At 44.7% G+C, this 16,420-nt stretch overlaps 1 protein-coding gene and 1 pseudogene across 7 annotated transcripts in view; both read right to left on the minus strand.

Annotated features, from left to right (window-relative positions):
• Positions 1–16,420, minus strand: part of LOC139056301 (uncharacterized) — a 447,952-nt gene that overhangs the window by 306,472 nt on the left and 125,060 nt on the right. The window lies entirely within an intron of this gene.
• Positions 9,952–10,606, minus strand: LOC135900827 (dual specificity protein phosphatase 18-like; annotated as a pseudogene).

The raw sequence follows: 16,420 nt of genomic DNA on the forward strand, positions 1-16,420 counted from the left end.
AAACGCTAGTTCCGTGTACACATTAGCTAACCGTCGTAGTTGGTATAAATTGTCCAGCTTTCACATAATTCATATGTGCGACGTCAGTCGAGTTATATGTACATCATTTCACCCCTCTCCGTTATTTATATACCAGCGGTCACCCGTCACCTTTAACCCTTTTGTCGATGATTGAATAGTTCACGAGTAGTGCGCAAGTCATCGATGGCACACCAGTGGGCAAGCTCCCCTTCGCAATTGGCAATTCTCACCGACCAGACTTGTTCGGTTCAGGTGTATGCTATTGATGCTGTGTGTGATATAGTCGATATTTATTATTGTTCATGGCTGAAAATGAGCTGCCTGTTTTACACTGATGAGTAGTTTTCGCCTCACTATATGTCGATCCTGTCTTTGTGTCCGTGCTTGAAAACTCATTCCCATACCTTACATGATGTACTATGCAAAATTATGCTCACATGCAGAAATACGCCACGAGACAAAAAAAAAAGAAATGGAGAGAAAGAGAACCGGGAATGAAAGAATCTTTGATGCCTCTATCGTTTCATGCAATGCACGAGCGCTAGGTTCTAACTCGAGTTTTCGCGCTAGTATATATAAGAACTCAAGCGATATAACTCGTTCTACTCTAAGCACAAACACGACTTTCGCACATACTTAAACTCTCCCATAAGTACGGCTCTGGTGAAACCGTTACATGGCATGACTTTGCAGTATGACCACAGCGGCTGATATAGCCTCTCTGCATCAATTATGCAATAAATGAAGTACGCAAGTGCCTTCTGCATGCTCCGAAAAACTGCCTCGGCCAGTTGCTTCTTCGAGACGTGGTGATTTCCAAGTGACGCTCTCCGGCCGCTTACGAAATGAACTCAATATAGCTGAAACACGAGGTCGACGAACGAAAACTGCCGAGTGTGTCAACATGTCTGGACCAACTCGTCGTCAAGCATGCCTGAACGTGCAAAACTGCTGAGCCGCATTGCGAAACCTGTCGCGACGATGGGATGGTGTAAAGAAGGACGCGAATTAGACTGAATAATGGCGGTGCCTACGAGAAGTTACCCACGTCTGCTCATATAGCTTAAATTATGCGACCATTTCATTGCGTCATCTTTTATCTGCTCGGCCTTGCACTTTCCGCGCGAATGCATCGTGAATGATCTGTGTCGACACATGCAGTGAGCTTGATGCGCCTGCAGGCTGTCGTGCAGACTTCATAATAACTTGCGTAAGGTTAAGATTTATATCGAGAATCGCGATGGCCCAAAAAAAAAATTGGCGATAACAGCGGGCCTCTGCCTGACTCAGGGAAGGTTGGGTCATTTCCCATAGAGGGAAGTGTCGTTGTCGGGAATAATGAAGCTTGTTTGAACTATCAATCAGTTTCCTGATTCAGTGACTCATTGACCCGACCGATTAACTGCCTCACTGAATAACTGATTAATTGTTTAGCTGTCGTATTGACCGACTCAGTGATTTATGGAGCTTAAGGTCCTAAATAAATCCAAGGGTCACGAAAGAGGCGTTATGTATAGTGGAGGGCTTCTGCATATTTTTAAAGACGATACATTTCTCAACTAGCGTCCATTGAGCACCGTCCACGAGTAATCTGTTTCTAGTTAACTTTCTTTTTTACATTACCAGATTTGGCTGCGGAATGCTATTGACAATGCTGGAGTTTGAACTCGCGAGCGCGTGTTCACCAGCAAAACGCCATCTTCACGCAGCCATCACGGCGAATCATAAACATAAACCACACACCATATGTCACGGTCCGCGTTGTATGAACATTTCACTTACATTATATACATATATATATATATATATATATATATATATATATATATATATATATATATATATATATATATATATATATATATATATATATATATATATATATATATATATATATATATATATATATATATATATATATATGGGGAACCTTTTTTCAGGTGGTACACGGGTACGGCTAATTTGAATTTTCTGCGTCTCTCTGAGCCGTTCGCATACGTTGCACTACTCACAAGCCGGGGATACGGGCCCAGCCATTCCGTGATCACGAAAAGTTCCTAATACTTGCCCACTGTTTCTAACTGCGCGTCTGCGCTGGTGATTTTATCCACACCTCGTATCCGACTTCGTACTGTTATGATCGCTCTGGAATTCGAGCTCTCAAGTGTGGGAACCGTACCAGCTCGATTCCCGGTGTCGACGTAATTGCCCTCATCCCCGAGAAAGCATGGCTGCTGCCATGGTCCGAGCTGACACGGGAAACCAGCATTGCACGAAGGGGAGGAGGCCGTCGACTTCACAGCTACGAAAGGGACACAAGACAGCGCCGAACACGCAGGCACTGACACCTCCATGGGCGCAACCCGAAGCAGACTTCGACTACCACACAACCACGAGAATCGACTAACTCTTTTGGTGGTGGCCCCTCCATGGAGTGAATGTAACGGCTGTACGAGAGGGGTTGTTTAAATCCGTGCTTGTCCCCGTGTCAGGCATAGCCGCTCAAGACTTGGATAGCGTCCCAACCATGTACCACTGAAGCGAATACATGCTTTCCTTTAGGCACCCGTTCCTGCTGCGGGCGTCGGCGTCTTCTTTCGGTGTCCTCGTAACCGAGTGAACTAGAACAACAAAAGGATGAAAGAGCGAATGCGGAACGCGGATGAAAGACGGCGATAGCGAAAAGAGAGCGAGGAGGAAAGCGGAGGAAGAGCGTATGGCAAAAACGTGAGAAGGAAAGCGTAGCGCCGAGCGCGACGGGCTTTGCGGCGACGATGGCTACAATGTGGCGCCAGTGTAGTGTGCGTCATCTGTGTGTGGAAACAAAGTGCTGCATGAGTGGAGGTCTGTCTGCGGCGGCGGCCGTGGATTGCGCCCACGCGTCACGGTTAGCGAGGGAGTCGCGCCACAGTTATTGAACCGTATGAACCAATGAACCGTATGGTGAGTTTTCCTCCATTAAGCGTAACGCATAGTCGGTTCAATCTGCGGACGAACATTACGTGGCTCGGTGCCGCCGAATCACTTTTCACACATGGAAGCCGCTGACACGCTACTTGCCAGTTATCGATTGTGCCTTTCACGCACATTTATTTTACGGGGGTCTGTGGACTGAGTAAGCAGTTAAAAACCCCAGGTGGTCAAAATCAACCCGAAGCTCCCCACTACTGTGTGCCTGAATATCATATGGTTGTTTTGTCACGCAAAAGCCCAGAACTCAATTTTAATTATTTAAGCAATCCGTTCCTTCGTGTGAATGCAGCTTTACACGCCAACGACAACGTCCCCTTTATTGGTTCCTACGTCTTGATGACAAACGTACCTTTCTTCTAAGAACAATTATTGGTGCCTTGACGGTACTCTAAATGTGTGTTACTGGTCGTAGATTCATTTTTCACGTAGCATTGGTGCTAAACTGTGAATGAGCCAATCGATTGAGTGTTTTCTTTTTTTAGTTTTCCTTTAACCTCAGAGATGTACGGTTTGTCCTGACTGTCCCAAAAATACATTTCCTATACCATATACCTCTGCTCTATCAGATTAGAGCAACCGGCTAAAGCAATCTGGATCAAGCCTCACCACCCTCCCTATGAGTGTGAGTAAACGTTCACGCTCTCCCCGAAACACGTTTCTCTCAAACTCTGAATGGTATAGCGTGATGGTATTGCTTTTTATAGCAGCTTCTGATGCGCTGTATCGTAGGCGTTACATCATTACCGTTAGCACGCGTTCCCAACAACAAAGGTGACGGAGTTCAGCTGTGCCATTTTTCTTTTTGTTGAAATTTTTAGCAGCTGTGTGCAACCAAAGTGTCTATTTCTGACCTATACTCATTGCGGCATGAAGGAGTAGAGTCAATTCAAGAAATCTATTATTTTGTTTGACATAATTATTAATTTCTTCTCTCCACCTTGTGGGTTTCCGCAGAACTATATTAGGTCAAACTCTTGCCTTCGATTCGAGTTGTTGATAAGTTCGACTTTGCCGTGCCACCTGCTAGGCGCCTCGTTAGCTCGGATGGTAGAGCGGCTGCCCTGAAAAGGTGGTGGTCCCGGGTTCGAGTCCCAGACCAGGACGAATTTTTCTTTACCTGCGAGGCTTTTCTTCCGACCCTAGTGTTAACCGCGCACAACGTAGGCGGGACACGAGGCAAGAAGACGGCTGTTAACACCAGGATGGAAAACCAACAAGCCCAAGCTGCTATTCTAGCGAAATACTTTCCTTTCGAGGATTCCGTATGGGTTTCTTTCATAGAAATTGCTACGGTTGGGTCGATATCGCATTTTCCCTTTAATAATATTTTTGCTCCACTGAAACGTTTCTTTCTTATCGCTAACGAGGTGTTGACTATTCCCACTTTTCTGTGCTTGGCTGCTCTCTGACTCCTAGCCTTCTTCTCAGTGTCACGTAAGTCAGAATCTTTAATATCGTTACGGGAAGGTCTTTTTTTACGAGCTCCTTCCTCCTATTTTTGTCTCGCAATGAAACTTTTTCTCACGCTGCCGGTAGCGATGAATACGCGCCCGAAGTTTCGTCGCAGCTCATGACATGACTGCGGGGTCGCTCGCTTGTCACGCGTCATGACATTTTTCTCGGGCGGCGCAATATATTCGCACGACCCGCTCGCTCAATCCTCAAGCGCGTGCTAGCTCACGCTGTGTTGAGTTGTATACGAGTCGTTCTGGTATAGTTTGCGCGAGTGAGCGTTGCGAACCCGTACCCCGCGGGGCATCCCTGCGCCAGCGAAAGTAATATTTAGCGCGTTATAGAAGAGGCCGTCCTTTATACCGTCGAGTGAAATTTAATAACGCCGCCGGCTCAGCGAGGGTTCGGGCGATTCAGTTGGTTATGAGAAAACAGGCCAACGTCAACTGTCAAACCTCGCTGTGTGGCACGAAATTACGGAGTAAGCAACTGTAAAACGCGACGCGTTTCCTTCTGCGACGTTTTCTGGCATGATGGGTGACAGGCCAATAAGTGAATTCATCCTTCGCGCGCGTCAGTAGAAAATTACTCCGGCATAACTCGTCTTGGCATCAGCTGTTTTCTTTGCTATTAGAGATTACAGCGAAGAAATTGTAATACCAAAGCTATGTGACAGGCTATAGGCTTCCTTGTCGCCAGAATCCTGCCAGCCGAAGAAAATCTCGCGCTGGGAAAAGCCCGAAATAATGAATACGCCAGCCGCCCGGACAGTTATCATCAATGTGCACGGCGCGAATGAAGACGGCGACTAGCACGACGTTCGTTCACATGTAATGTAATAACATCCATCACCCTTTGTCTAAATTCATTGTATGATTTTCAGAATAAAGGTGCCGCGTGGAAACAGAACTAGAAGTGCAGTTATTATCGTCGAGAAATGGGCAGTGGTCTGATCACTACTTCCTGTATTCACGTATATTTACTATACGTCTACTTCAGATATATTTATATATGTTAAATTTTGCTTTGCCTGCTTAAAAGCGAATAAACTTTGCCTCGTATGACAAAGCATTTGGGAAAGGTCAATAAATCATAGTGCCTTCTGGATGTGAAGTCAACATGACACTAATTTCACCTCCTTCCAGAGCTGGAGTCAGCCATGACAGTTGAGTATAGTGAGCGAGACGTCAACGTTCTATTTCTGGCAGTGTACGAACATGTACGGCATTGTCGAGTTTAAGCATAGGGACGCCACCAGCAGCCAAATGGCTGGACACGGATGTGCTTAAAGACGACATTATTCAACCGTAAAAAAAATGTTTGTGCGTGCGTGTGTGCGTGTGCGCGTGTGTGCATGTGCGTGTGCGTGTGTGCGTGTGCATGTGCGTGTGTGTGACGACTCAAACATCCCATACCTGGGATATTTGAATGCCACAAGCGGTTTTGGGTACCGTGAGTGTAGCATTATCGGTACCATTCTACGTTTTTACTGCTGTTCATAAACTAAAATTTTGAACTATTACAGGCTGATGCACTTTCATCAAATGTCATCCAAAACTACGTTTCCATTGAGGAGAATATGCCCATAAACACAGTATTATACTCTTCCAAAGAAGAAACAGAAGAATGGAAAGCAATACAGTGTAAGTAATGTTTCCAACATCTGACGAACGAAACTTCGTACGGCTTCAGTTTTCACTGCAAACAGCTTATAGTCTACCCAGTTCACTCACGAGGAAATAAATTGGATCTGGAGCTCGGCGGACCCTTAAGCCCTGGGAGAAGCATCACTCGCCCCCTTTCTTTTTTTTTTTTACTCGCAATCGGTTCTTTTACTACGTCTAAATTCGTGCAGTGCGTTGGAATGTTTGTGAATCACAAAAGTGATGGCCTTACTATAAGACGTTCTCATGTAATAACACCCGCTTTTATATTTGTTACATCTGCCTCATGCTTGTGCCTGATTTAACAAATACAAAGAAATATTAAGTTAGCTCTCTTATTATATTGCACGTGCTGCGATGTAATTAGAGACGTATGCCCTAAGCCGGAAAACCATACTTTTGCTCCTTCCCCATAGGAACTGTACAAATTAATTTCTTTATCTCTACTTTGCTATCTAAAGCTATATAAACTATAGCTGTATAACCAGACCCTCCCGTCCACCCAGTGGCATCAAGTATGGCCTTTACCGCTCCAGTAATTTCCTGTTACACATTTTGGGCACCCATATCTGGGGATAAAAGAAACACAATATGATCTGTCTCGTATTCAATCAGATGAACCTCTACTGTGTGTCCAAATAAAGGATGTAAAAAGATAAGCCTTTTACGTCCCTGGCTGCTATCGGTATCACTGTAAAATTCAGTCACTGCGTTAATTTAGCCATCTTGACAGCGCTGATTGGCTCACAGCGCCGCTATGCCCTCTATGATTGACTCGAAATGCAAACATGGCAGAACTTGCCAACATGGCGAAGTTTCACATTGTCCTAAACGGCTCTGTTCAAATCTTCCTACATAATTTTCCATGTTGTTTGTCCAAACTTTGATTGTATTTACATATTCTGCCAACTGAACAAGCCCGATACTTGACTGCGCACAGCATGACTGTAAGTCTGTGTGTCTATAATAAAACAAGAAAACATTCGTACGCTCAGAAGATTCATCAGGCAAGGTATTCATACCAAGAAAAGCCTTCAAACGCGTGTTCGAGCACGCATTAGATTCGACTCCGCAACAACGAAGTAGCAATAGACGCACCGAGAAACACTCGCATGTAGATCCAAGAAGTATTTGTGAGCACGGAAGAAAAAACAAGCAATGGTTGTCGCTCTTTCTGACATGAAATGCATGAATAACATTTACGCAGACGCCAAATCTAAAACAGGCAGCCGTCATGTTACCTGGTAATGTTAGCGGGTAAGCCGATCCCGTGTTCACTAAGAAACAGGAGGCAACGAGGCATTTAAATTAGCACCAAGTGACGTCGTCGATTATACTGATGGCTGGACGAGAACCAGAGTATGTGGCAACACAACAGTTGTGGCTAGAGCGGAGAGTTCGGCAGCAGTCACGGGATGCTTATTAAGAAATAACAATTCAATGCGGAGCAAAAGGGGTAACATACATCTGGTAGTAGCTTTATCCATATTTTTCTTCTTTCTCACTATATCTATAGGCTTGCGTGCGGAGATCAAATCGGGAGTCTCCGGGGTTGTCTGCATATACCGATGAGGCTTATAGAAAAACGTCTAGAGGCCCTTATCGGACTATAGCAAGATGTCTATACGACTCAGAAGATAGTTTTCTCTAAACACGGACGGCTCTGCGAGTTGGCCACCTGATTAAAGTATGTCTTAGAAAATCCGACATCGGTCTTGATTACTTTCAATCAAAAGGCAAGTAAAGCTCTTAAATAATCAAAAGGAAGTACATGCAAACTGAACGAACTTTTCCTTGCGGAGTGCAAGACTACGCTATAGCCTTTAGCTCGCTGCACGGTTTTCATGATACAAAGTCAATGCGCTGGAAGGAAGCGTGTAGAGGCCGTAACCGTCGGCACCAATTTGCTCTTCTTCTTAGTCGAGCACCGTCTTCTCCCTTTTCGTATTTGTGACTTTTGTTCGCTTCTAGCCGGCTTGATTTCTCCAGAGACCGCGGAAAAGCCGCTTTACCACACCCTCAAGGCTCTTATGAGTATGATTAGGGTAAGCAAGAAAGAACGAACGGGACCACCACGCGGAGTCTCGTGGTATACATACCACTAGCTCGTTGTGGTTTTGCTGTTTATTTCAAAAATGGATGAGAATCAGGCTATCCGGAAGTTTTTTTCTGAGTCGCCATGATCTCTTCTCGTTTTGTTTTTTTCTTTGAGGAGGAGTGGTCGTGGAGTAGAAGGAAGAAAATACTGCTGCACAGTCGAAAACTGCAAACCTTCTGAGAGCTTACGTGGGGGGGGGGAGGGGATACTGTAAACGTTCTTTCTTTCCCTTCCCCACTCATATGCGGTTTACCTGTCTGCTCATAAACTTTTGTTTAAGCCACTATGCATGAAATAATATACTCAACAACGTACTTTCTGTACCCTTTTTGGCAAGTTTCCAAGAAGTAAGTGCCTTTTTGTGATCGTTTTCAAAGATTTTTTTTTAACCTGCTAATCAAGGCACGCGAGCTTCCCTCAATCTTCTCAATTCTCAATTCTCAATCTCAATCTCTTCTCAATCTTCCCTCAATTTTGTTGTTGTTTCGATTCACACATCAATGTTTATTCTTGAAACTCTCGTATCCGATAACTCCCTCTCAATTAACTTGTGCTTTTGATTTTGAAAGGTTCTTACATTTAGTGATATCAAATTTTCCGTTGTCGTTTTCTTTTGTTGTTTTTATATAACGTTACTTTCGCTGCTGCGTCTCTGTCTCAGTCCCTTCCTTAGCTGAGTTCTTCTGTCTTCTTTGCAATGTAGTGTACTGTATGCCATTATCAAAAAAGAGGTACAGTCAATCTTCCGTTTCTTCAGGTCGGTGCGTGCTCCATCAATTTTCACGGACAGGAGAAAACATTGTTCGCCTTATCAGGGTTCCGCCACGGTAGGCTTAGGGCGCACGATCGCGCTTGTCCCTATAGAGAAGAAATTGCTGCAAATGGCATGTTTTCACCACGTTTTATTGAACTTGGCTTTTCCCTCTTTGGTTATTTTAATTGATTGATTGATTGATTGATTGATTGATTGATTGATTGATTGATTGATTGATTGATTGATTGATTGATTGATTGATTGATTGATTGATTGATTGATTGATTGATTGATTTTTCTGCTCCATACCCACGAATGGTCTTGTTAGTTTCATGTTCATTGAACATTTCTGATCTTTGGAAATAACCTTGTCTACCCTTACGTAGATTTAATTTTTTTCGCGTGGAAGCTTTGCGACGTCTTTGTACTTTGTTTTACATTACATGAAAGTGGGACTAGTTAGCGCTTCCTACAACACAAACATATTTAGGTACTTTTGCAACAAAAGTACCTACACGAACATCAACAGGCTGCATTCTATCGTAATAGGGAAGTGCAGATAATCACGTAGAGAGAAGGAAAAGGAAGCCGTCAGTGATTGGTGGATCCCGACACTGCAGTATTGTGCCTAGTTGGTCGCACAACAATTAACGAGCCTCTTGTAGCAAGAGTGCAAAGTACCATAATTTTCAGCCTACTGTTCGCACTTAACTGGCATAGACATCTGAACGGCGAAATTCAGCTGATTGTAAAAAGTTGGGCGTTAGCTCGCAGCCCATGTATAATCCGCAGTGCCAGATTTCTCTGCTGAAATAATTTTTTTTTTGCGGTCAAAGCTTTCTTTCACTACCTTATTTGGTTTCTCATGCCACACAGTCACATTATTAATAGTAGAAAGGAGACCAACCCAAGATCGATATAGACCTAATAAGCCTGCTCATGTGTATGATATGTTGTTGTGGTCGAACTGGAAACAGCACTAGGGAAGGTTACCCATGCGGGAGCACCGTAGGAGAAAGAAGAAGAGAAGTAAATGCCACGTAATAGAAGATGGCCTCTCGCACGATAATGAAAGGAATGTTCAAGGTCGTCTGACCTTCCCCTTTACATTTTGGTGGCAGCGGTAGTACTTTTGTACAGGCAGCAGCGGTTTCCGCAGAAGCTCCTATTGGCCGAGACCCTTGCTGCTTTTGCAGCGAGATGAGGCCGTTGTACTCTTCGAGGTAGATTTCCGGGATGAGCCCGTATGCGAACAGCAGGTTGGGCATCTCGGCCGTCTCGACGTTCGAGTTGCCGAAGAGCTGGATCTCGTAGTCGATAAGCCGCCGGAAGAAGCCGTTGTTGGAGTGCGCCACGGGGCGCCACGACTTGAGGTAGCCGAATGCGTCGCGCAGCCGCATGTGGTCGTAGTTCACGAGTCAGCGCGGGCGAGCGTGAGGCGCCCGCCATGCAGTGCACGAGCACGCGGTCGCCACTCATTTGCATGTTGGAGATGTGCTCGAAGATGGGGACGATGCAGACGGAGATGTCGAAGTAGGCCGAATCTTTCACGCGCACGCGCAAGAGCTCGATGTTGTCGGCACCGATCGACATGTCAAGCAGGTCCCTGCTGCAATGGTGCCAGTGCGTTGAACGTGGTGGCATGGAACGCACTCAGGCGCAGGTAGTCCGCCACATGCGGGATAATGTTGAACGCCGTCCTGCAGAGCAGCGCCCTCGACACCTCACGGGAAAGCCGGTGTCGAATTGTTCGCAAAAATAATCGACCGTTGAACCTTGGCTCAAAGCCCTGTTGAGCCATTGCAGAGGCAGCGGCCGTCAATCGCGAGGAGGTGAGGACGGGGCACACGGAACCCTGAGTGGCCCATCAGCCCTCAAAATGTGTCCACTGTCCACCAGGCTGCTGGTCGCGAACCACTTCCTGTGGTGCGAAGAAAGGCGGGCGCAGCTCTTCGCACACTTCCGAATCGGTCCCTCTCGGAGGTCTGCTCAGTTTCGCATCGAGTTTTGAACCCGAGTACACCGCGAAGAGTGGAAGACGTAAGCTAACCCTGTACACAAGTATGAAGGCTAGAGGCGCAGGTTTGGCATTGTGTGGCAAGCGGAAGCAGGTCAGAAAAATCACAATCAGTACATAGAAACAGAGCACAATATAAGCCCATGGCGGCGCCGATGGACCGTTGGTCAGGCGATATTTTTTTTTTCATTTTTCGTGAGCTTTATCAGCCTGAACAAATAAACGGGCAAAAGCACCAGGCTGAAAACATGGCAGTTTTAATTTTGTTTCAATTTTCTACAAATTCTTGATTGACTGCACGTCGCTCAGGGCAGTAATACAACAAATTGTTAGCTGCAATTACTAATTAAATTGAATGGCATCAACAAACGAATTACTGAAGGCTGCCCTACTCGACTGTCAACAATATACACTTGGTTACCTTCGCGTAGACTGGCCCTTCATTTTTATAAACTCGATGCATGATAGCTGGGAAACTCTGTATACGCCTTCATCTTTACTATTTATTTTACAGTCTTAATGGTGAGCAATCCGTCCAATAAAGTTTTCATATCAACGTAATTGAAAAAAAAAATATCCATATCTGACTTTAAACGAAAAGCTAATGCTCCCCCTTTTATACCTGCGTACCTCGTGAACGCTGTAAGTTCGAGCTCCTCCGTATCAGAAGAGGAAGCTTCGTAGTAAGTGATGGACAAGGCCTGCGGACAAGAGAAACAGCGCGTCGTCCGGCGTTTATTCGGAAGAAAAAGATACTAGCTCGCGACTAGCTCTCGACTTACTCCCTAAACCTTCTCTCCCATTTTCTTCACTAATGCGAAGGAGAAACACTGTGTGTTTCGACACGTGTCTATAATTAACCGACTCTAAGACAAGTAAATACTGTAGAGGCACTTCGCGCAGGATGGCTGCTACTGCCTTATCCCAAAATTAACGCTCCCTCCCCCCCCCCCCCCCTATAGCTCCTCGTAACTTCATCAGCTGAGTACCATTCCACCAGCACGGAGGCACTCCATGTGTGTGACCCCGCGCTGCGGGAGCACATCCGAAGGATATTTGTGCACGACTGTTCGCGTGCTAAGTCACTCCGAGTGCAATCACAGGGTTGCACAGCTCTTTTCCTTTCTTTTTTTTTATTCGCGTGGTATAGGAGAATGCATCAAATGAACATCATGGAAAGAGGGAAATGGAATAAGAGTAACGGTTACCTCGTAATCTGATCAATCGTGATGCCATTTGGAGCTTAATTCAATCGCGCGAGAAGGAACTGACAAGCGACAGCGAGCTTTTGCGCCACTATTTAAATGAATATCGTCTCGTTTGTGTATCCTAAGTAGCGTTTGGCATCGCGTCCGCTTCGAGTTCTGGGACTTTGACTGGGTGCTCTTATCTTGATTTAATCTAATCCCAAAGAACAAGAGAGGCCAAGCGGGATTCGTGACACGTTCGTATCAACACAGACGGTCAGTGCAGTATACCAAGAATGGTGAGCACAACAGTAAATACAAGAAGTATAACAACACTGCGCAACAGAATGTGACAATAATAATGTCCATTCCATCAAAAACGTAAACCACGTCACCAAGAATAACGGAGAAAGAGATGCGTATTACAATGACTCAACGCCAAAAAATTCCTATTGTGTCATTAATGAAGATAGTGATGATGATGACAACGGGGCGGCGACGTATAGTAACCCAGCCTAGTTTTGTTAATCAGGTATGCTATAGGTGCTTTCCATTCTAGCGTCGCCCATCGGTGAAGATCTCTTGTAGCGGGACACGTAGCTGACTACCGTAAGAGGTTTCTGTGTGCTCTAGCGCTCACTGAAAAACGTATTCTTGCGGCTTCTAGGACGCAGAACCAAAGGGAATTGTTTGAGGCTCACTGGATAAAGAAATAAGACGAATTTTTGTGTTAACGCTGCATAAATTGCCCTGTCCAAAAAACAAGAGTTTTATCTGTACGAAACGATGCCTGGTTTGCATGTGCGAAGTGTTTGAATGTGTTAGATAAAGTTCGCGGTGGCAATGTTTTCCTTTCGTTGCAACAGCTAGGTTTGTGCCGCCATCATCATTATCATCGTCATTATCAGAGCAGTGTCGTGCTGCACACTCATAGAGAGATAAAACAAAGAAAGGAAAGGTTCAAAGATAAGCCAGACGAATGTCTGGTTTGTTACTCTAAACAGCGAAAAAGGTAAATGCGCATAGAAGGACGAAAAGAAGTGGAGCCACCCCTGTGCCCATATAACAGGCTTTGTGGCTCCTGGTACTCTGCGCATCCGAGATCGAGTGCCCATAATAGCTTTTTAAGGATGTGGCGTACCCGCTTTGTCTAACGTATAACGGGACAGATAGTTTTGGATTTCAGCCACTGCTTCGCCTCTAGTGACATTACAAGCAGTCAATTTCGCCTGCGGTCAGCGCCACCGTTCCCCTCTGTCGTGTGCGCCGCAGCCGAGGCCTAGTGGTGGAGCGTCTGCCCCGGCTGCGGCAGGTCGTGGGTTCGATTCGCAACACCGCCAGGCATTTACTGGTTAATCGAAAATGGGCACAAGCGTGCCACCAGTCTGGCGCTCGGCTTTATACAGGGGTGATACGCTTAGGAAATAAGCCTGAGGCCTCAAAATCCAGTCGAAACCCTCGTGAGCCCTCACAAAAGAAGAAAGGAGATTTTGGCCGTTCCCACGGCGGCCATTTCCCATGGGGCACCCCAATGCACCTATTAGGTGGAGACGCCCTCGGTTTGGAAACAAACAACCCTTTCGAAGCGTCGAGGCCGCATAATGCCGAGCACCTGGTTGGGAGCACGCGTTTGTACCTATTTTACTCGCAGGTACTCGGCGGCAGCCTCCCACCCACACAACACAGGCCTCACAGCACACATATAATACACATATACGCACCAAGAATTATGCCTTAAGGGCAAGTCTTTATCGCAATAAAAAAAAAAAAGCGGCGGCTCTGCAACAAGGTCGCCGGTGGTTGAACACAAAGGTGCCCGAGGCCACGCCTGTAATCTGCATAGGCCCCCTTTCAAGACATGATCCCCCGCAAGTAGGGGGGCACCAGGCCGGTGGTGATCCCCACCCGTTAAAGAAAGAAACCGGTGAGTTTCTACCAGCACCAGTATTTAAAGCATGTACCACCTGCATACGAGGCGGACAGTGGCGTAGCCAGAAATTTTGTTCGGGGGGGGCTACGTCACTGGCCCAATATATATATATATATATATATATATATATATATATATATATATATATATATATATATATATATATATATATATATATATATATATATATATATATATATAAGTGCGTGTGTGCAGCTGCACGTTGCCGCTCAGCCTCCTCCTTAAGAGGAAGCGTTAGCTCGGGTGCTCCTATTTAAGTACATGTAGAAGGGGAATTCGTTTTTCCCTGCAACCACTTCACCAAATTTGAGGATGTTTGTGGCATTTAAAAGAAAAAGTTTAATTCTAGTGACTACTGGCTTCGAAGTTTTCATTTAGGAGGTCAATTATTTATTTAAAATTGGCCAAAATTGAAAATTTTCAGGAAACGAAACTATCAAGTTTAAAACTCCGTGACTCAACAATGAAAAATGATATCACAATTCTGTGAATTGCATCTAATAGTACATCTACAGCGGACAAAATAGATATGTTACACATGACTCTCAAAAAAATTTAGTATGTGGAAATACGGCTTTTGCAGAACCCTTGTACACAACGTAACCAATTCACGTAAGGTACGAATTGACACAGCAAACTTGTCCGCTTTGACTGTTATAATAAATGCCGTTTACAGAACCACAATATCTGTTCTTCATGCATAGCTATTAGTTTGTAAACGTCGTGCTTCTATTTTTTCAAACTTTCGAATTTTCCAAAATATTTTAAACGAAATTCAGGCCCTAAATCGAAGTTCTGTTTCCAACAGACACTAGGATTTAGCTTTCTCTCTCAAATGCAACCAATTTCAATAAAAGTGATTAGCAGGATTATCTCAGAAAAGCGTTTCTGCGTTTTACAAGTATTTGAATAGGCCGCGTCGGATTGGGCCCGAGCTAAAGCTTCCTTTTAAACAATTTATCGAGAGATCAAATACATGAATAATACCTGCATTGTCATTGCCAAAGATGCTGCAAACGAATTATTGAAAGCTACGCTCTGTAAATACAAGTAAAATATGTATTTTTTCATAAAATATTATACTCGTATGTGCAAAAATTGTGCCCAACATAACTGACGTCAATGCTTCCATGTTTTTTGTCTATTTCTTAAGTAAAGAAAATATCACATGAACTTTAGAACTATATCAGTTCGAAACCAGGAAATCAGTGCATGCCGCTGATATGAAACATTAAAAGGCAATGAACTGAACAAGTTGAGGACAAATATGTTACTGAAACTTTGTCATTCAAGAACCGTGCTTACATCCTTGTATATATGCAATGGCCAGTGAAAAATATCAATGACGCTGTCGTTTGTTCCAATGTACGCGGGAGTAGCTGTCCCCTGTCGTGTATCGTGTGTAATTTATAGTCGCGACAGAGAGCACGTATAAAAAGCAGGAGTTCTGCAAGATATATGAGGGCAAGTCAAATGAATGAGCCAACAATGGGGTACTTTATTTAAAAGTAGTCTTCATGAGTTTGCTCCAACGCTTCACAGTGGTCAATGAAATGCAGTGTTCAACGTACACGGCAGTCAAATGGTGATTAATTTCTGTTTTGGAAACACCTTCAGCTGTCAAAAATTTCGCGACACGGAGTTGTTCAACTTTTGAAGTGTCCATTATGTGACGCAACCTTATTCAACCCAGTGTATGAGAGCATTAAAGGGCATTTATCTTCACACCTGCGTGTCACTTTTGTAAATGAGACATGCCGTTCTCCTACGCGCATGCCTCGCAGATAATGAACCGAACCATTATTGCGCGGTTAGGGTAGGCTCACTTTCATTTGACTCGCCCTCATACATTAGAAATGCAAAGATACAATGGGATATGCAAATGCGAAAATACTGCTTGATAAAGGACAAAAAAGTGTCACTGGAAACAAAGTTCACTGCATGTATACACAAGACTTCGCAACAAGATATTTAAGTATACGCATAAGTCTCCAATGAGTCTATGTATGTAAGAAGAAGTAACTGTATATAATGCGTCAAACAAGGCAAATAAACATGTTGCACAATCATAATTTCACAGAATCCTAGATTGCGCCCCCATTCCATCCACTCCCCCCGATGTATTGCGCGCGACGGAAGGCGGCGCGCTTGCTCCCCGCTTTTCTCCTTTGCGCACACAAGACTGAGCCACCATCGTCAGCTCACCCATTCCACCTCCCCTCCTACGCTTTCACTCGCACATACAGCATGCAGCGCGTGGTCACGATGTTATCACCCTTGGACTTTATACGAAACTTGAGGGC

The sequence above is a fragment of the Dermacentor albipictus genome, chromosome 2 (assembly GCF_038994185.2).
Source record: "Dermacentor albipictus isolate Rhodes 1998 colony chromosome 2, USDA_Dalb.pri_finalv2, whole genome shotgun sequence".
Classification (NCBI taxonomy): domain Eukaryota; kingdom Metazoa; phylum Arthropoda; class Arachnida; order Ixodida; family Ixodidae; genus Dermacentor; species Dermacentor albipictus.